The sequence below is a fragment of the Psammomys obesus genome, unplaced genomic scaffold, assembly GCF_907164565.1.
Source record: "Psammomys obesus unplaced genomic scaffold, mPsaObe1.curated_primary_1811, whole genome shotgun sequence".
NCBI classification, from domain to species: Eukaryota; Metazoa; Chordata; class Mammalia; order Rodentia; family Muridae; genus Psammomys; species Psammomys obesus.
This window is the reverse complement of record NW_026596326.1, coordinates 3,002,095-3,024,810: the sequence shown is the minus strand read 5'-3', so window position 1 is coordinate 3,024,810 and position 22,716 is coordinate 3,002,095. Positions and strand designations below refer to the sequence as shown.

Genomic DNA, 22,716 nt, shown 5'->3' with positions numbered 1-22,716 from the left:
TTACCAGGGACCCACAGAAATTCAGAGAAGAAAGAAATTTCAGAAATCAGAGAGAGAAATGTATCACACTGTTATATAAACCAGCCAGTGATGGATAGAGCACAGCATGAAACAATGATTTAGTATCTGAATGTCCAGCCCTCACCCTAGAGTCTATTTTATCCAGTGTGGAGAACCACAAGCCAAACTTGAACAGTTTGATAAGTTCTGTAAAAAGCCACGTATCTACAAAGAGATGCCTACCTGTAGCAGTCATAAAATTCTGACTTAACCGAACAAATACCTGCTAAAACAGTAACAGTATATACACATTGTTGGGAGGTTATTGGTTAAGTGTGCGGCAGAGAACAAAATTACAAACATACAATCTCCCATTCATTCAAACTACCCACTTCGATATCATGTATTTCTTGAAGAATATTCATTTCAGTGACTCACCCTGAACATAAAGTTATAAGCTAGCATTTTCATTCCACCTTATTTCATAATTTGGGTATAAATCAAGGAGTGAAAATTGTAGTGTCACAATATTTCGAAATGAGAAAATTCAGATACTAAAAAAAATGTGATTAATCTGTATGTCTTATCAAATGTGACAAGTTAAACAGCTAAATAAAGCCATTAAAAGATTTAACTGCTAGACTAATTATAGTTAATTTTAATAGATCCTTACTAAAAAAATTTTTGTTTCCAAAATCCACTGTGTTGTAAGATGAATTAGCAAGGTATCTGAATACCTTAGTTAAGAGTAAGCTAGAGAAAACACATGTCCCAGCAATGAAGACAAGCAAACTGGAGAATGACTATTATTTGGTATGCTATGATCTAACTGTGTGTTAAGTAGAAAAGTGTGTATTTCCCTTGACTCAAATCTACATTCTTCTCTTAAAATATTTCTTATAGTGTCCAAGTGGCTTACATAGTGATGGGAAGAGGGACTGCCTCTGACATAAACTGATTGGCCTGCTCTTTGATCACCTCCCCCTGAGGGGGGAGCAGCCTTACCAGGCCACAGAAGACAATACAGCCACTCCTGATGTGATCTGATAGATTAAGATCAGAAGGAAGGAGAGGAGGACCTCCTCTATCAGTGGACTTGAGGAGGGGCATGCGTGAAGAAAGGGGAGGTAGGGTGGGATCGGGAGGGGAGGAGGGAGGGGCTTATGGGGAGATACAAAATGAATAAATTGTAATTAATAATAATAATAATAATAATAATAATAATAATAATAAAAGAAAAAATATTTCTTATTATCATTTATTACAAGTTATTCAATTTGTGTGCTGGCTGTGTCCCCCTCTCTCATCTCCTCTCAATTCCACCCTCCCTCCCTCTTCCCCTCCTAAGCCCCTCCCTTAGTCCAGTGGACCTCCCCTTCTATTTGACCCTAGCCTATCAGGAATCATCAGGACTTGTTGCATTGTCTTCCTCTGTGGACTGGCAAGGCTGCACCTCCACCCCACCCCCAGGGGAAGGTGATCAGAGAGCCTGACACTAAGTTCACGCCAAAAAAAGAAAAAGTCCCTTCTCCCCTTACTAGGGACTCCACTTGGAGACTGAGCCTATGGGCTACATCTGAGCCCAGGTTTAGGTTTTCTCCATGCATTGTCTTTGGTTGAGATAGCAGTCTCTTCAAGGCCCCCAAGGCTTACTTTTTATGGTTCTTTTGGTCCCATTTTAGAGCTCCTGTCCCCTCTAGGTCTTTCTATCTCCCCCTTCTTTCATAAAATTCCATACCCTATGTCCAAAGTTTGGTTATGAGTCTCAGCCTCTGCTTCCATACCTCGATCAGTAGAGACTTTCAGAGGCCATCCAACAGCCATCTTACAGCTTTCTTACATTAGATATTTTACCTTTTACAATGATGCCTTTTTTTTTTCTTTAAAAAATGGCAATGAAATTAAGCCTTCCATTCTAATGTTTGTGGAGGAGGTAGAACTATATCAGAAAGGCATAGGTATGGATGATAAATTCCTGGGATTATTGTCATTTTACAAGGACTGCCATTTACCAGCCCTTAAAGAAAAGGTGCGGGCAGCTTAGAAGTCACCACTCCTCTGATTATTCCCAGCTACATTTCCTAGGGCAAACTTTATAAGCTTCAGCATAGTTCTTACATTTGGAAAAATGGCAAAAATAACGTATTTCATAGTGTTTACACATACGATCATTTATGAAAATACCTGTATGTATGTACTATGTATGTATGTATGTCAAAGTAGCCTAATGCTAGTACCTACTTAAGAGTTAATAAATTGTACCCACTCTTCTATTCACCATTAATACGATGACCCCAGTTGTTCTACTAGAGAAAACAGAGATATCAGTGGTTCAGGTTAAACATCTTGTGCCAAACCTGCTTGTTGAGCAAGTTCGATGTATCTCATTCATCTTGTATAAGAGTGAAATACTGAAACTTTTGCTCTTGTAAGCATCCATATTCTTCTATGTAGTAAATCTTTGGTAAAATTTGTCAAGCATTCAGAAACCTTGGCAAGAAACCCTCTTCTATAAAATGAGTCATGACTTCCACTTTCCAGATTTGTCTCTAAAGGTGAACCTAAATATTTTTGAATTGGAACCAAGTACTACTGGCCAGAGTGAAAACCAAGAGTTGTACTGATAAAACTTATGTCTGCCAGGTGAGCTGGCATGCACCTACATTGCTATTACAAATGATGTTAAAGTTGGAGGAGTCTAAACTTGTAGCTAGCCTGGGCTACATAGTATTCAGACACTGTCATCAAAACCAAAAGAAACCAATCATACAAAGAGGGATGTCTCACTTTCGTCAGCTTAGTAGTGACAAAACTGGCTGTGAAGTTAAAATTAGGATTTGGTAGTTTTCAAATACTAGATCCAGTCAAATTGGAACTAAAGATGGCCCATTTAATGTTTTGTCCAGTGTACATTCTGAAACCATAGGATGAGGGGCAGCGTATTTCAAAACACTGACTTGAGAACATATTTTTAAGAATCAAGATATATCTTAATAAGAGAGTGTGACTTGTTAAAAATATATCAGTTAACTCTTGGGAGCCAGCAAGGTGGGAGAATTCAGCCTGAAGCTTTTGACTCTGCTGGCTTCCGCTAGATAAACTATCAAGCTACTTAACTTCAACATGGTTATGTCTCATGTGAAGACAGTTAACAGTCTTTGATTTCTTGAGTTCTTAAGATACATATAAAAGTAGGCATAGCATTTGTTATGTAATCAAAACCAAGGATAAGTTATTAATATTGTGATCATTGTCTGACTAAAATGTATGCATTGTGCGTACATAATCATACTGAAATCAATTTATTCTTGATTAATCACTATTTCTCCACATATATCAAAAACAGCAACACACATCTGTCAGACATTGTTATTGGTTATTTAAGTGGGAGACAGCCACTATTGGACTATTTTGAACTTATTGTACAAGCTGATTTAGTAAATGTGGCCTGGACAGCCAGATACAAAAATGCCCTGTTGGTTTCTGTGTACAGATGGTATGGAGAACCACTTCCTTGGAGTCTCCCAGATCTAATAGCCACTCTTTCTGGATAAATAGCTATGAAGTTACCAAAGGACAGGACATTAATAAAAAAAAAGAATCAAATTCTCTGTATACATTGATGTATTTTTGATGAAAATTTCAAGTAAGACAAAGCAAGTTCAAGGTCACCTACCAATCTGCCCTCAGTCTACATGATACAGGAATCACAGGAAGCATAAGGAAATAAAACATCGAATCCTTTAAGAAAAGGGTTTTAGGAGAGCTCTAATCATTAAAGAATGCCAGTGATGTTTACTTATTTTCTTGAAGACTTGATTTCTAATTGCTTTTCCTCATAATGTTAGCCAAAGAGAATGTAAATGCAGTTTTTAAAGAGTAGTATAAAACCAAAGTCCACATTAAACAAACAAAAAACAAAAAACAAAAACAAAACAAAACAAAAACAAAGAACCATCACAACCGGGTTTCTTACACACACTCAACAAAAGAAAAAGAGCTTTCTCTCATGCCAGAATTTAATATTTCAGTCACTTTACAAGAGCAGTGTTCTTAATTTGTTATTTATATATGACTTTATGATAGGTTTGAGCCATCCTATTTCATAAAGAGAATAGAATAGATTTTCCAACACACCCTCTTTTAAAATATTTGAATAAGAGCCCTGAGCAACTAACCTTAGAGGAGCGAATACAGGTTGACCTGGGGTTTGTGCTTAATTACATTTAATGTCTTTGGAAAATGGGCACTATTGCATTTCCCTTCTCATTTCCATAACAAAAACTCATCAAGATCACTCGCTAAGCCTGAATGAGTTCTCAGCCGTAGGATCTCAACTCCTTTGGGGCTGAAATGGCCCTTTCACAGTGGTTACGTAAGACCATCAGAAAACACAGTTATTTACATTACAATCTGTAATAGTAGCAAATTACAATTATGAAGTAGCAATGAAATAATTTTATGGTTGGGGATCACCACAACACGTTAAAATATAAAACAAAAGGTAAGTGTTTAAAGTGTGTTAGCAAAAGATACCAAAATACCACCATCTCAAATGAATGATAAGTGAATTGTGTAGTATACAATTTATATGTCAATCAAACTCAAAATTAATGGCAATGCTCTATGTTATTTCTGCCATCCTAAAAATCTTTAGTTAACTGTAAAGCTATGTTTCCTCTTAATTTGGGCTGGGCACATACATTTCAAGTATCCAGTGTGGCCTGTGGCTGTTTACCAGAATTAAATGGTTAGTTAATATATAGGACTGTGACTTCTGAGAAGTCTTCTGTCATGAGCATTTCACATGCTTTCTCTTGAGCTCTTCCTCATAGCTCACGATGTTCTCAGTGAACAATACTTGACAGTTTCAGGGCTTTAGCTATTCTTTCATTACCTATGTTTTCTTTTTTTTTTTTTACTTTTTTTTTATTAATTACACTTTATTCATTTTGTATCCCCTGTAAGCCCCTCCTTCCTCCCCTCCCGATCCCACCCTTCCTCCCCTTTCTGCATGCATGCCCCTCCCCAAGTCCACTGATAGGGGAGGTCTTCCTCTCCTTCTTTCCATGTTTTCTATTGATAAAGACCTACTGAATGTCAATATCATAAAGAAGTTTAATTAAAGAAACATGTTAAAAGATGATTTCAAACAAAGTCAAGTTTTGTTCTGTTTCTACTCACAATTATACAGCATTTTAAAGCGTATAAATTAATAACCTCAGTCCTGTTTTGGGTAGCATTTTTTTTTTCTATTTCTCCCTTACGTAGCTGCCATTGATGATTCAGTACTTCAGTTTATACCAATAAAGTCAAGAGAAGCATTTCCTTTTGTCTTGGGCCATGAACTATAGAGTTTTCTCTCATTTGACTTCACTTCTTCTGTTTATGAATCTTAATGTCCAAATATAATGGGAATGGAAGAGTAGAGGCCTTTCTTAGAGACTGAAAGAAGAAGGATATATGCAAGCTAGAAACTTCTGTAGCAGACCAAATGAGAATGTAGTAAGGACAGAAAGAAGTCGACAGAAATTGGGTTTTGTTGAATATTGAAAAGAGAAGAAACCTTGTTCTAGAAAAATCTTAGTGGGAGCTACACTAGCCCTATGATGACAATTTTATTTTCCTCGGGCTTTTAGAAAGAGCACTCGAAGTACAGAATTTGTCAACTTCTAGGCTAAGTGAAATTGGACTACAAATAAGACTTTTGAGCATGTTCCTTTTATTTTTAGCACACACACTCAGGCACACACACACACACACACACACACACCACAAATAAACAAAAAGCCCAAACCAAAACTCACCTCTCCCAGGAAAACTAGTGAATAATTAATGTCCTACCTTTCAGAAAGCTAAAGAAGTTCAGTATAAGAGCAACAAGTTCACTGCATTGTTATATCTCCCCCTCAAAAGCTTGGGTTTTATGTCTTAAAGAAAGCACTAGTCCAAAAGTCAGCACAGAGAAGCCTTTGCTTCACCCCCATGAAATTCTATGTCCTGATAACACTGCAATTCCTTAAAACAAGAAGTGTTGAGTCAATATCAGTGAATAAATATTTATGAAGCTCTAGTGCATTATATATGGTTGGAATGACTGTTTTACTAAGAACTGGTGATACGCCAGAGTGACTCAGGTTTATCTAAGTCTACTATTATGAAAGACTATAAATGAACTCTAGCCACACTCTCATCATAAGCAACTTCAAATTGTGTTGGCTACGTTGGATGGAGCTTCAACGGGCTAATAAATTTTTTTAAAAGAATGTTCAGATGCCAAGTAGTTGACATCAAATTCTCTTGATTAGACTGACTCTTTGTTGTTGTTTGAGGCAAGGTCCAACTATGCAGCCCTGGCTAGCCTGGAACTCACTGTGTAGACCAAGCTGGCTTCATCTCACACAGATCCACTGGCTTTCACCTCTCAAGTACTAGGAATAAAAGTGTGTACCGAGTGCATCTTTCTGCTTCTGGGACAGCTCACTCAGGATGATCTTTTCCAGATCCCACCATTTACCTGCAAATTTCATGATTTCCTTGTTTTTTTATTGCTGAGTAATACTCCATTGTGTAGATGTACCACAATTTGTGCATCCATTCCTCCACTGAGGGGCATCTGGGCTGTTTCCAGCTTCTGGCTATTACAAATAAGGCTGCTACAAACAAGGTTGAGCAAATGTCCTTATTGTGTACTTGAGAATCTTTTGGATATATGCCTAGGAGTGGTATAGCTGGATCTTGAGGAAGCGCTATTCCTAGTTGTCTGAGAAAGCGCCAGATTGCTTTCTAGAGTGGTTGTACAAGTTTACATTCCCGCCAGCAGTGGAGGAGGGTTCCCCTTTCTCCACAACCTCTCCAGCATGTGTTGTCTCTTGAGTTTTTGATCTTAGCCATTCTGATGGGTGTAAGGTGAAATCATAGGCTTAGAGCTCATTATGTAGCCCAGGCTTGCCTGAACTTATGGCAGTCCTCCTTCTCACATGCATGAAGTACTATGCACAGTGCCAGATCTTTTTTTGTTTGTTTTTGAGACAACATTTCATGTGTAGCTTTGGTTGTTCTGGACTCAATTTGTATACCAGGCTGGCCTTGAACTCACAGTAATATGCTTGCCTCTGCCTCACTGAGTGCTGGGACTAAGGGTGTATACTACTAAACCTGGTTGCCAGATCTATTTTTATGGAATTAAGGGTAGAAATCTTGGTTGGAGAACTGAGGTATGCCTAGCTGATAGGAGTATCCAAGAAAATAGAAAAATTTTTATAGGCAATTATTTGAAGTATGTGTTGGTGTACAGGCAGACTGCTTCTGGGTTGCCTAGTAACCTATGATGTCATCATGTATCACCTGCCAGGTGTGTGGCAGATAGTGTTCAGCTGCACATGCACAAGCTATAAAAGGACCAACCATTACTTTGCCTCTCTCTTCCTCTCCTCTCTTGATCTCTCTGCCTCTCTTTCTTTCCTGGGGGCCCCACCATGTCTCTCTCTTTCCTTTTCCTCCCGATCTCTCCACCTCCATCTAATAAATCTCTTTCATATCATAAAAAAAATGTGTACCATTACACCTAGTTTGGGCAGACATTTAAAAATTCATTAGCATAGACAGAACCTCCAAACTCTCTTGAAACCAAGGTGAGCCAAAGCACATTTTGGTTTTCAGGTACTTTGTATAGGGTCTGAATGGTAGGCCTTTCTAGTAACAGAAAACAAAAATAGAGGATCATGGACTTTAATGAATATAAGTGTCACTGTTACCTTGTTTTCCTAGCCACACATTTGGAAGAAGCAGAAGGACACTTTCTCCTGGAAACCTTCCCTTTTATTTTATTCAAAAGTAGGCTTGGCATTAAGATAAAAGGCTTCTGAAAGATCTAAGGCACCAAGCTTCAGTGAGTCCTTCAACCCAGCAGTCCTGCCATATGAATTGTATTTCTTTACCATCTGACTGTAGCTGCATTCAAAGAAGGCAGAATTTCTCCCAGCTATTTATCAGACAACTTGCAAATTGCCACATCAACAGATTTTTGTAAGAGATTTCAGGATTTCCCTTCCAGCTATTCATTTGCTGATATTTCTCCTCTCTCATTCTCATCTCTAATTTCCTCTCTCTACATTATGAAGGCAGCCAATAACATCTGAAAGTTAAACTAATAATTCAACAGACATCTTGAGGATTTAGTATGTAGCTGTCTTATGCACAGACAGCTTGCTTTCTCAGGGTACATAGAAGCAAGAAAGAGAGTATGAAATGAATTTGTTTTATGTGTTTATTGCTGTTATTGATGATTGCCACGGAAACATAGGTGAGAGAAAACTAGAGACTGAGCACATCAGGCATCAAGAAAATCTTCACAAAGCATTTGAATTCTTTAGAGGCAAAATATGTCCCAAACAGGCAACCAATAGAATAAAATCCATCCTCCCAACATTAAGCCTCGACATGGCTTCATCAACTCATGCAGGGACTATTGGACTCTGTGAGAGCCAGTCTTTCACTCTGTATTATTAATTCAGTGGAGCTCAGATCTGAAGAAGTTACTTGTGAATCTGAAGGCAGAAAATGCAGAAGGTGTAATTATAAAATTGCAATTTTATTACTCTGTAGGACTAACTGGTTTTATCTCAGATTCAAGTTTATTTCAAAACACTTTGCAGACAGTCTGCTTATTTAAACATTCTTCTATCCAAGTGCCATCCTATCTTTCTCATTAAATAATGAGTATGTCAAAGATTTGACATAGATTTGTTTTCTAATTGTATGGTAGTCTTGATTGTGCTTTGAATATTAAACACTCACAAAGTAATATTATAATGATGAGTTCAGCCAGAAATCATGGTAGAGTTCTTTTACATATTTTCACTAAGAGCACATATTTATTCATTAAAAAATGAAATAGTAAGTTACAAACAGATGAGTCTACCTTGCTGCTGAGCTTCTGCAATCATCAAGCACATTTAACTGATTCTATATCTTTCCCCAGTAATTAACTCAGTAACTCTTCTCTGTTGGTTGAAGAACCCTTGCAATTTATGTTTTTAAATAGTATGTATTATCTGTGACAAATAATGGAAGATCCTAGCTCATTTGCATAATTTAGTTCCTCTCCAAACTCTATTTTGTTCTTCTGTGATTACACCTTAAGTAGTGTGTGCATGGGTGTGTGTGAATTCTTTGTTTTACTTCAATAACCTGAGGGAAAAAAAATATCACTTCTCTCTTTCCTAAAGATATTCGAGCCTCAGACTTTCCTTTATCTTTCTTTTCCCTCTCCCCACTCTAGAGTCCTTTGCTAACTGTGCCCTTGTCTTCACTGTCAAGGTTTATGACATTTGGTTTATTTCCTTGTGTTAGCTTTATAGGTTGATTCTAAAGGTGGAAAGGAGAGTTTATTATGATGATATAAATTGTTCATTGGAGAGCGAGATAGTACACTAGGATGACAATTATTTCGTTTTTGCCACAATGTCATAACATCAAAATCATGAGTCAAATGAATTTTCTTTTCTAGACAAGACATATATTTTGCTCAAAATCAGGGTACATTTTGTTTAGCTTTTTATTTGGATCCTGATTATCTTATACAGATTTTGCTCTTCAGACACATTTTATAATTGTCTATAGATTAGAGATGACACACAGATATACTAGCCCACTACCCAGACTGACAGTAGCCTGTTCCAGTTTGGTGTTGTTGTTTTTTTTTTTTTTTTTTTTTTTTGGTTTTTTTTGTTTTTGTTTTGTTTTTTTGTTTATTTTTTTTTGCTAGAACATAAGATTCTTGAGGTTTGGGAACTCATTTTAGCCACATATTTTATAGCCTTCCTGCCTAATTGTGATTGTCCCAGCAGCAATGAAGGTCTTGTAAAGAGGCACTTGTGTCTCTCAGTGTCTATTCAATGGATTCTAAAGAAATGGAAATCCTCCCCCCACCCAAAAAAAAAAAAAAAAAATCTCCTGCTGCAAAAAGAAAAAGACACCAGACAAAAAGGGAACTTGTTTCCCAGGAAGAAATTTCACACAATTCTAGCAAGTCATCAAATTACTTTTACAGGGTGAGACTGAAGTCCAGACAACGATGGTGGACAGGACCAAACCTTGACTAGGACTGCTTAGATTTGCAAATCATTGACCTCCTATTTAAACTTCAATCTCACTGCAGGACTTGGCAACATGGCGATGGACATGGCGACATTTATTAGACTTCTTTGTTCTTATTTCCAAAGTGGCTTTATTAAATAAACCCCAGTTCTGCTTTCTCCTTTTAATGTGAGTCTTTTAATTGGCTTATTAAGATGGATGATTGGACCTGGCTTGGGACACAGGTTGTGACCCCCGCCCCGGTCTATAACATTATCTGAGGTATTTTCTCATACATATAAAACAGGTTCGTCATGGGGTGAATGACCCTACAGGTGCTTGAAGAGTTGTTTGTGGAACTACTTTCTTAATATATAGGAATATGTTCAGGGAGAACTGTGGGCAGGTTAACTATCTTAATGCGTCAACATGTCTTCGAGTTGTCCTTACTCGGCATATGACTTAAATCCAACGTCTAGAAGCCAAGTGTTTTTCCCTCAGAAATTCTGAGACATTGCTTTCCTAGCCTTCCTGCTGCGTTGCTGATGAAAAGTCTGAAACCAGTTACAAGACCATTTCTTTGTGTGTGAGACATTTTCTCCCCATCCAAGCCTTTCAATGTCTTTTCTTTGGAGTTTTGAAATTAGACAGGGTACAGCAGGAATATCTATTTCTCACTTACATGATGTGCCTCTGGATGTATACACTCAATCTCTTGTCTATGCTCAGCTTGACTATTAAGCAAAGGTTTCTTTGATGGCCCCTCTCCCCAGTCTCTCCTGGATGCCAGAGATTCTCAGAGTAAGAGAAAAGGCTCCTGCATGCATCTACTAGTTTGGCTTTTTTATTCTTACTAAATATTTTTTCTTTTTATTTATTCCAGGAAATTTATATTTAATTTATATTTATATTCCATTAGAGAAATGTTTCATATGCAAGAAATCTTATTATTCCCATAATGCTGTATCTTAATGTTTGGGGATAAAATTATCTTTTATTTTATTTTATTTTTGTACTATCATCAAGGACTGTGATAAGAAGGTTTTTTTTTTTTAGTATACTCTTCAATTCATCATAGTAGCTACTTTTGAAAAAAAAATATTTTTATTTTATGTGTATCAGAGTTTTGCGTGTGTGTGTGTGTGTGTGTGTGTGTGTGTGTGTACGTGTGTACATACCACTTATACGCCTGGTACCTGTGGAGACCAGAAGAGGGTGGTTGTTTACCCTGACATTGCAGTTTCAGGTTGCTATGAGACGCCATGCCATGTAGGTGCTGGGAATCAAACCCAGGGCCTCTGATAGAGCAGCAAGTACTCTTAACCACGGACACAGCTCTCCAGTCTCCACAGTATCTATCTTTGTAGGGGTCATGTAATATTTATTTGTGGTGTTTGTCTTTTTTCTATGGTCATTGTCTTACCCTGTTTGTCCTGCTAATTAGAATCACCATCAGCAGGTAATTTATAATGCTGTAGATCACCATGCTAGCAGATTTGGTGTCTGGTGAAGGCTGTCCTCTCTGCTTCCTAAAGGGTCCCTCACTTTAGGAAGGAAACACATTCTGTGTCCTCTGAGACAGAGGAACAGAACACCTTGAATCTTCTTAGAAATGGATCAACTTAAGCCCTCTCTACTTAAGAGGGCTCAGTCCTGTGGAAACCATCATTGTCCCAAACACACACTTTTACTCAGCTGTACAGAGAAGTGTTCCAACAAGAGTCCTGAGGGAATACTATTATATTTGTTATATTTGTCTTGCTGAGATAAAACACCATGACCATAAGTACAGAGGAAAGTTTATTTTGGTTTATGGACACAGAAGGAGAGTTCGTTACAATTAATGACTGGGGAGGCATGACAGCAGGAGGCCTGATCAGGAAGCTGAGAGATTTAACTATAAACACCAAGCAAAGGATGAACTGGAAGTGTTGTGAGACTATACACTTTCAAAGCCTACCCCCTGTGACTTCCTTCTGCCAGGAAAACTCTACCTCTTAAACGTTCCTCAACTTCCTCAAGGGACACCAGCAATCAGCCACCAAGCATTTATGCATGAACCTATGGGACACATTTCTTATTCAAACCACTGGTTTTATGCACGTGGCTGACTGACTGTCCTCCTGCTCCTCGTTCTCAACAATGGGTGGTGGTGGTGGTGGTGAAATTTCCATTATGATAAGATGGAAAGAACACAAACTTTCCTTTAAAACCCACAAGAAATAGTCGGAATAACTTTCCAGGGGGTGGGGTGTGGTGGTTTGAAACAGGGTCTCTGTGTGGAAGCCTGGAAGCCCTGGAACTTGCTCTGTAGATCAGGCTGGCCTCAAACTCACTTGCCTCTGCCTCCAGAGTGCTGGAATTAAAAGCCTGCACCACCACTGCCCAGTTCAAAATAACTTTCTAAAAGTCTACAGATTTACAAACTTAAAGACATTTAAGAGATCAAACTCCACAGGGTCAAGCCTTTCCTAGGTGACCAATGGACAGAGGTCACTCTTAACTTGGTTTAGTATCTTAGAGTGGAGATAAGGAGATCAGAGAATCAAGTCAATCAGGGAGGTTTCATTTCTGCAGATTCCACAAGCATGTAGTCAACTTCTGATGAATCTAAGAGCTAACTTAGTGATACTAAAACTCAAAGTGGCCTCAACACTAAACTGGGTTAAGCACAGACCAGAGTCCTAAACATAAAAGAGTAATAACATTTCTTAAACAGAATTTAGAAGAAGAATTTTAACTCAAGTGAAAATTTCTAAGGTACAATTCATAGAAAAGCATAAATTGTTTAATAAAAATATTAATTGCATCCTTCAAAATTCAATGCAAATGCTCTTCTGAAGACCCTAAGAAAATGAAATCAAGTAGCAAGTCTGATACATATATCTATAACACATAAAGTTAACACAGAACTATTATTCTGTTTTTAGTTAATTATATAATTAACTAATATGTTAATTATTATTTTCCTTCTTTGGGTTCATAATATAATTACATCACCCACCCTTACAGAGTATTTTTTTAAAGTCCTATAAACAAATAAGAAAGACAAGTAACCCAATAGAAACTCAGGCAAAAATACCTGAACAATTTTTTATGAAAGATATGGAAATGATCTGTTAAGCGCAATTAAAGATGTTGGGCATTGTTAGCCAATATGAGGATGCTAATTAAATCAGATATAGGTAATATTTTATGCCCACTAGAGCTAGCATTAACAAAACCAATACATTTTAGAAAGAAAAAAGTACTTCTTCCATATTGCTTTTGAGAATAATTCACTTTAGAGAAATATATGGAGAGGGTTTGGGTGGGTTTTTTTGTTTGTTTGTTTGTTTGTTTGTTTCTTGGGTTTTTTTCCTTCTTTCTTTTTCTTGGAGATGAAATCTTGCTCTGTGGGTTAGATCCATCTGAAAATTGCAGTCCTCCTTCCAACTAACTTTCTAGAGTATGGTGTCAGCAGATATACTTCATCATGCCTAGCACACTTTAATATGTCTTACAAAAATTAATGTATACTTTCTCTGTAACCTAGTAGTGCTACCTGTTGAAAATCACCTCTCAGTGAAAGCTTATATTTACACAAAGACTTCCTCACAAATGTTTATGATAGCTTGGTTTTTAGAATTCACAAACTTAAGAGAGCTCCCATGTCCACCAGAAAGAAAAATAATATATATATTTTGTTTGTTTGTTATACTCAATGCATTTGTAAGAAATTTTAAAAAATCATAGAACAAGAACAGAAAGTTTCAGAAAGACCATGTTGGAACAGGAGCATACATTCTGATAAAACTTTTGGATGAGAATTCAAAAGATGAAGAACACTGGTTTGCTCAGACAGGAGAGTGACATTAGGCCTGAGTGGACTTCATGGTAATGACAATGTGTCTAGACTTCACTGTGCAGTGGTTAATAGCGTATTCACTTGACAAAATTCATACTGTACACTGAGAGCTGGTGGTTTTGTTCTATGCAAATGATACCTCAAGAAAGTAGGCTAAACTCATGAGTGAAAAACGATGAGAGTTAACCATTTTAGCTCAACTAGGAAGAACTTCTGCCATTTTGTAAGAGTTATCTCACATAATAAGACTTAACACTGTACAATCATGCCTACTTGAAACAAGAGCTATGTATCATCAAAATGAATCAGTAAAACAGAAAACTCAGCAGAACAGAGTCTATGTTTTGAAACATATTATAAAGGTTTTTTTTTCACCAGATAATACAGCTTATGGGACTGGGGAGATGTCTCAGCTGTTAAGATCCCTAGCCATTTCTTCCAGAAGACCCAGGTTTGGTTCCCAGCACTGGTATGGATCACAACGGTCTTTAACTCCAGCTGCAGGGGATCTGGGACCCCTGGCCTCTACAGACACCACACACCTACATGCAGACACACATACCTACACATAATTTAAAATAATAACAATGAATCTTTAAAAATAGTTTATGTGCTTTTCATCAGGTATTATATATATATATATATATATATATATATATATATATATATATATATACAGTCACAAAGTGTTGGATATAGTGATATGCATGAACTATGAAAACCATGAAAGAATGATGACTTACTAAATTAATAAATGCATTACTGTCACTCTGGAGCATGATTCTATGATGCAAAAGGTATATATACGAAAGGTACTGAAATTATTTCCCGTGATGTCATTATCAATCATGTGACTGACTGAGATATGGCAAATATGCCTCAAATGTAACATTTCACATCAGGTCTGTTTTTCCTCCAGGGCCTCACATATGGCTATTAATGCTCTCTGGTTTGGGCTTCATGAGCATGATGGAGCTAGAAGACTGGCTGGCATTCATTTGTAGGCAGGAGCTGACTTGTCATAATCATTAATAATCCTCTTCAAAATAAGTCGGGTTTGAAGGTAACACAAGTGACTTAAGCCTCAGTGAAGTCCATGAGGACGCTATGGATCCTTATGAGGGTGTGCAGTCTGACGCTCTGGCTGAGCTGGATGTTACAGGCAGAGAAACTAGTGACTCAAGCTGAGACTCCTAGCAGTGGGGGATGTAGAGCCTGAGATGGCTACCTCCTATAGCCAGGCCAGACTTCCAGTGGAGAGAGGGGGACACCAATCCATACACAAAACCTTCAATCTTGAGTCTCATGCCATCAGAGAGAGCCCACCACTGACACTACTAATAATATTCTGTTATTCTAACTAACCTGGACCCATTCAGGCTCACAAAAACTGAACCACCAAACAGAGAGGATCCAAAGGACACCCCTCCAACATATGTAACAGATGTGCAGCTTGGTCCTCATGTGGGACCTCCAACAGCAGGAGCAGGGGCTGCCTCTGACACTGTTGCCTGCCTTTGGATCCCTTTACCCTAATGGGACAACCTTGTCTAGCCTCAAAAGAAGAAAACGGGCCCAGTCTTACTTGATATGCAAGATGGGTTGATGCCCATGGGAAGTCTCTTCTTCTCTGGGAAGAAAAGGAGGGAAGGTGAAAGGGAGGAACAGAAAGGAGTGGAGGGAAAGGAACTTCCTACCAAGATTTTAATTAATTAATTAAGTAAGTAAGTAAGTAAGTAAAGAGTCAAGATTGAAATTTCTGGAAAATGGAGATGTTCTCTCCAGGTGGTTGAAAGACTTGGAGGCAGCATGAATGTAAGGACAATGTACAATATAAAGAATGTAGAAATACAACATGAGAAGTTACGTAAAAGGAGAAAATAATGTTTTGCACATTATAGTCATTAAAGAGTTCTGTAGGTAAGGAGACAAAGGGTATTGTTGAATTATTTCCACATTCATTATACCTTGAAACTCAGAGTCTGTGAGGTGGGCTAGATGTTTCAATTATGGGCTAAACATAAGGAAATGCTGGCATGAGAACTGGTGAAGGAGAAAGGGTTAGTGTCAAAGGATTAAAAAGTCTTTCTGAGATCATGTATTGTGGAACGATTTCCTCTAAGTATTAATTAGCCTTAACACTCCATTCTGGATGGAGGCTCATAAATACTCAAGAAGGTCAATAGCCAGGTTCATTAAAACTCAGGAAGTTCTAGAAGGAGGCTTATTAAAAGTTAGGAATAAACAACCCACAGGTCTCAGGAAATCCCTGAGACTTAGCAGATTCACAATATTCTTCTCCAAATATATAAGAGTAGTAAAATTTGCTGAGGAAAGGAGACTCGTTAATCTGCCCAGCTGCCTATAATTTACGTAAAAGCCTCAAAGACTCCAATTTTAGTGAATTCTCACACATGCTAGGTGAACTTTCAATGATCAAACTCTCTTTGAGTCATCCACATTCTTATAGATAACTATTCACCCATAATCCAACAAGTAACCACAAAAACTCAGGTTCATACATATTGGGCCTTAGTGATATCATTACTTTGGTCTGTCATCAGTTCTCTGTCTAAAATGAGGATATGTATGTTTGCACCTTCCCAGAAATACGTGTCATAGAGTATCATTAATACGATGCAAACTTGCATAGTTGAAATTTTCAATCTCTATTTCCTTAGTAATAAAACAACTCTGTAGAATTGCAACTGAACTTAAAATGGCTTTTTCAAGGAGAAAGAAAGGGATTTAACTTGTAAATAAGATCTACATCTGTAAAATACTCTGAATAGAACAATGGAGTACATTTTCTTAAGTTTCAAAGGCCTTGAGTAAAATTCAGCAGGGTAAACTGGGGTAAACAGACAGCAAGCTCAAGGGGAAAGACACAAATCTTTCCTCCAGTAACTGTCAAAAGGAGACTCCTAAAATAGGAGTTGTTTGCATCAGGAAAAAAAAAGAAAAAAGTGAAGGCATTAAAACAGGTACTGTACAGGCCTCAGGGGCCACTGAGCACATCCAGAGATACAGTCCAGTCTGCTAAGTACCTGTTAAAGAACTAATTCAGAGGTCACATTAGAACACTTTATTGCAGAAAGGGGATTTAAGAAAGCCACTCTAAGCACGCTAAGAAAGTGCTCTGTCTTTCTTAGGTTTCCTCAATGGTAAAATAAGGGGAACCTTGCGAGAGGCATGGTTGAGAATGGAAAGAAAATGAAGTTAGGATATTTCTATACTACACAGGTGTGAAAATGAAATGATGACCTCCAGCTGACATCATAATTATAAAGAACTCAACGGACAGAATAATTGCTAAAATTCCAGCGGAAGTCTTCGTTAGAGTTCACTTAAAGTTCTTAAAGATTTTTGTTTTAAAGTGTGTGTGTGTGTGTGTGTGTGTGTGTGTGTGTGTGTGTGTGTGCATGTGTATTCCTGAATGCAGGTATGTTTGAAGGAGAAGATGGCATCAGACACTGTGGAGCCGGAGTTACAAGTAGTTGTGGGGCACAGAACATGAGTCCCGGGAACCAAAGAGATCCTCTAAAAGATCAATAAATGTTTTTAATTGCCGATCATCTCTCTGCGTGGCGTGCAAATTCTTTAGCTTCATCTGTTTGGCTTTTTATATGACATATTTGAGTTGGCCCTTTTATTGGTTATCGCATGTGCTCAGAGCACATTCCTATATCACCAGTAGTTACCAGTTCACCTTAAATTGATGGAAACTGTAATATTTGCTGAGGTCTAACAGGCATGTCCAGTTGCTTGCCATTGCAGCACGATGTCATTTGCAAAGTCGACACACAAAAGCTACACAGTTACCTGCATAAGATTAAATATAGACCTACACCAATCTAATGATATTTTATGTTGTAATGGGCTGTGCCACAGTCATAGCTATCCTCAGCAACATCTAGCTGGCAGGCCTTCAGAACATCCTAGATTTTGTCTGGTTTAAGGATGTATTTTATAGATGAGGAAATTATGGGACCCAACTAAAAGGGTAGGTGTTGCATCTACGACATATTATTATCTGATATATGATATGACATGGTACGCCATAACGTTATATCACATAACATGATAAGCCTCAGCCCAGCTACTGTCTCCGTCTCCTAGTTAACTGTTTGGTCTATGTCAGCCAGACACAGAGACAAGCAAAATGCTACAGAAAGCAGCATTTTGGGTTATCCAGCCTAGTTCTGTTTTATTCATCCTCTCATATTAGATACTAAGACATTTATGAGCTAATAATTTGGAACTTCGGTGCCTGATGAACTTCAGAAGAAACTCAGTTAAAAAAAAACAAAAAACAAAAAACCCACAAAAACAAAACAAAACAAAAACAACAACAACAAAAATAAACGAAGAAAGCATGAAAGGTGGTCACAAAACTTGGTAAGTTAGCCACAGTTCTGCTGGATCACTATGGGGAACAGAAAATGCTGTGGAAACAGAAAACTGTCCAAGTGATGTGCATAAATGCAGAGACATATGAAAAGCTAGAATAAGGCTTTACCAACATGAACCATTATAAAAAGGAGACACACACACACACACACACACACACACACACACACACACACACCTCTTCTGAGACAGCCACATCCCCTCTCCAAATGATGACTGGCAGAAACAATAATAAAACCCATCCCCAAAGGCAGCTTTTCATTTTGCCTTTGATACTGTTGGAGGTACACAGAGCCTTTCTACCAAGGGAGCGGGTTGGGAATAGACTAATTAATTTGTCAATATCGTGCTCCGTTAGCTTGCACACATTTGCAATTTTTTTCCAGCTTTTAAATTATACACTGGGAATCAAAACTTTGAAAAGCCCAGCTAAACCAACAAGGGATTCTGAAGTCACATGAAAAAAAAAAAAAAAACGGTTATGACAGTGAGCAAACTGTGTCGCTTTACAAAGGAACTGAGCTCTTCGACATCCGGAGACAATTAACCTCACCGGTATGTGATAATCATACTAAACTGTTCCAGGCTCCCTTCAGTCCCTCTGGACAGATAAAGTGTCACATTCACATTTAATGACAGTTTTTCCTCAAAATCATTTCCTACGTGTTAATTAAATGCCTTTCTCTTCCCTTTGGCAAAAGTGTCCACTTCATTGTGAGGTTCTATATTCCTAAAATGAAACTGATCCCATTTTTAGAAAATAATGTTTTGCTAGCAGCTGAAGTGGGAGACTCAGGGTTTCCCCGGACTCACAGCAGGGAATCATGGTACTCTTTGCCATGGGAGTGTTACTGTTTACTCTACATGTGGGAAGATGGGCAGCTTGGGATGTAGCCAGTACAGCCTCACTCCAAGGCTCTCCATAGGGTGGCCCCGACTGTGCCACAGTTCTAGAAACAGTTTGTACAACGGTCCATGATCAAGAAAGATGGTCCCAAGAGCTATGCTTTCTCAAGCAATGAGCCTCAAGGTCAGAAGTGATATTTACTTTTATGTGTCCCAAGTTACTAACAAAATATATAACTCATTTGTCTAATGACCTCTATCCCTCGCTGGACATTCTGGAAACCTCTTCTAGAGGACCACTTCTATACATCTATTCTGGAATGGAAAGAGTTAAACCAGAATGCAGTCATATGAAATGACCTTATAAGAGAGTGTGTGAGAAAGCGGTATGCACGGGGATACCATACATTCTTCTTCTAAGAGTCACTTTGTATATATGTAACACAGAAATGGTAACACCCATCTCGGAGGGCAGTTTCTCTTTCACTCATTTAAAGAGGGGTGTGAGTTACAGTGTCTCACTATGCAGCCCAGACTGGAAATTACGTGGCTTCCACGCTGAGAGAATGCGGATGGCACAAGCTTATGGAACGCTCTTCAAACAGCACTGGCTCTGGAAACTTTAAATGCCTTTTCTAATGTTCAAGCACAGACTGGATTAGAACTATGATTTTCTTTTTAGTATTCTGCTCCTGGAGCCACTAATTTATACCGTCTGTCTTCACATGAAGAGACATTTGAGAACCCTTCCTGTGTTCCAAACCATGAGACCAGGGGATACTGTGGTAGATGGGTGGTCCCAACACAATCTGACACTATTCTACTACCTTGGAAAAGGTGCGTGTGTGTGTGTGTGTGTGTGTGTGTGTGTGTGTGTGTGTGTTCAACTGAATAAATCCCCTTGATAAGCATTCACCACACAGCAGAAATTCCTGCACATTCTTGTGAATAAAGAGAGTTTATTTTCTCTTTACCAGTCGATTGCTGTCTAAACAAAGAAAAGTTTATAGCCAAGATCTCTAAAACTTTGCTGGATTTATGTTTTAAGTGTCTGGCATCTAGAACACAGACATTCTGAATTAAAGATCAATGCACAAAATAAGGAGCTCAGTCTTCAAAATCCCAGTCCCACATATAGTCTTCTCAAGGATTTTTGAACAAGCAATAAAGAGAAAGAATTAGCTTTCCTTTCTGATAGATCAACATGTGTGAGAAAAGAGACCGGCAACCACAGATACACATCTATTTTGTGCAATGTTTCTGCTCATGTGAAGACTCCAAAACAGTACACTGTGTACCTGCAAGCCTCCTTTCTGATCATTAAATTATCAATTTGGCCTTTGTAATCATGTTAATAGAAAATGAGTTCCTACTTAGCATTTAATGTGGAACCCTCTGATAGAAAAAGAAAAAAGAAAAAGAATTATACATATGAAGAAGATTGTGAGGAGGAAGAAGGCATGACTTAATTCTTCACACAGGCTGTCATTTCTCAGGGGTATTTTGTTTTTTAGAGGCATGTAAGTCATGTGACTATCAGAGCCCTAGCATGTCTTTGCTGATATTTGGAAATATCAGATAGAAGGTGTATGCATTTCACTGTCAAAGGGTGACTAAGTCAGAAGCTGAAAGTAAGCACCAAACTTACCCCAGCAGGGAAAAACACAGGTGACAGCAGTGTCATGGCTATACCTAATTTGATCCTTACCAGACCAACACTTTCATCTCTCCTGAGATCATGGCCTAAGGGTGTTCCATGGTGCCACAAGAAGGGGTCTAACTCCACAACTAGCAGCCTTGTTCTCCTGTCTCCCACAACCCTCTGTATCATAAGAGAGTATTGTTTTCTTTTGATTTTTTTCTCCCATTCTCCTTTTATGAGAGAGACAGAGAAAGAGGGAGACTCAAAATTTCATGCATAAGCTAACATTAGACTATTGTAAGACACCTCACAATATTCTCTGGATATGCCATGTGCTCCTATTAAACTATTTTCCACAGCTACAAATCTGACCCTATTCCTCTATACAAATAAACATATCAACTGGAATCTGAATAAGGCTAGCCCCTGAACCCTCAGCCTCTAGAAACTTTCTACTTTTCTCCTCTTAGACTTCTAAGACAGAAGTCCCTCTTCCACATGTTTGTCATGAGATGTACAGGCAATTTTGCAAATGTCAGAAGGCAATATCTATCTGATTTACTATACTTGTACGTGATTGTTTGGGTCATTTTTTCCTTCCCTATTCTTCCTCGACAGCCTCCATATGTACAAAAATAAACAGTTGTGCACACAGAGTGATATACATGCGCTGATAGTAATTAGATTCATCTAACAAATTATTTATAGAGTAAATATGTTTGAATAAAAGCCAACACAAACAGTTTTTGTTGATTACTCTTTAATTACTGTAAGCATGATTTTTATCATTTTAAAAACTATGAGATTTCTTTAACTCAAATTTAAGAGTCTGCCCCAGTATAGGCATATATCCAAGAAAAATAAAATGATAGCTCTTTCTAAAGAATTTAATAAAGAAAATTTATCAGCAGCTTCCCATAAACACAGAAATAGAGATAGATAGATAGATAGATAGATAGATAGATAGATAGATAGATAGATAGATAAACATAAAACCATGTAAGACACAGGAAAATCTATTTACTCATCTTCTTACCTGAGTCTTTTATGGAACAGATATCTAAAACAACTTCTATTTCTTTTCTAGTGGACACCAGCCCAATTCTCTGTCCACTTTGCCATGCTGCTTTCTGCCCATCTGATCCTTATTGGAGCACTGTAGCCTTTATTCAGTTTCCCCCATTATACCCTGATCTGTTCCAACACATTCCATAAACTTATAGTGAAATAAAAGATATCCCTTAAGAGGCAAAAGACACAGAGAAAAGCAAAGGCAGTTGAGGGATAAGAGAATAAAAATAATCTACCTTAAAATATAACCACATTTGCCTTAAAAATTAAGAAGTTAAAGCTGCACATTCATACCTTTTTAGTCTTAATCTTCTTGAATCTTAAACACAAATGTCAGAGTAACATTGGGATTGAAATAATGTTCTCAGGTTCCCACCGCAGCAAGAGTCTCCTTAACTTCCACACAGGTTCCAAGTTCCTGAGGACGGCAGGTTCTTCTAGGTCTACAAAATCACAAGAAAAATATTTGCACACTCAAAACAGAAATCAGCAGAGTAATACTAAATCTGAGACCATTTTCTCTAGAAAATACACGTAAATCACTCATATGGCAAATAAGAATTCAGTGCTGAATGATTGAAAACTCATCCCAGACACAAACACGCATTCATACCACACCATGAGCAGCATCAGCACCATTAATAACCACTACCGCCTCCACCAGCACTACCGTCATGTTCACTTCCATCAGAACCACTACAAACAACACCAGGACCAGCACCGCAGTTACCACATCATCGCTACCACCACCACCACCACCAATTATAGTACTACACTTGAAAAGAGCCTTCTAGGACACAACAATTGCCATTTGCTCATT

The 22,716-nt window shown here is 38.0% G+C and overlaps 1 protein-coding gene across 1 annotated transcript in view; it reads right to left on the bottom strand.

Moving 5' to 3' along the window:
- The window catches only part of Sgcd (sarcoglycan delta), a 541,179-nt gene extending 518,910 nt beyond the window's left edge, over positions 1-22,269 (bottom strand). The window contains exon 1 of the mRNA XM_055597224.1: positions 22,191-22,269. The gene's annotated coding sequence lies outside the window, so the exon portion shown is untranslated. The remainder of the gene's footprint in view (positions 1-22,190) is intronic.
- Between the last annotated feature and the right edge of the window lie 447 nt (positions 22,270-22,716).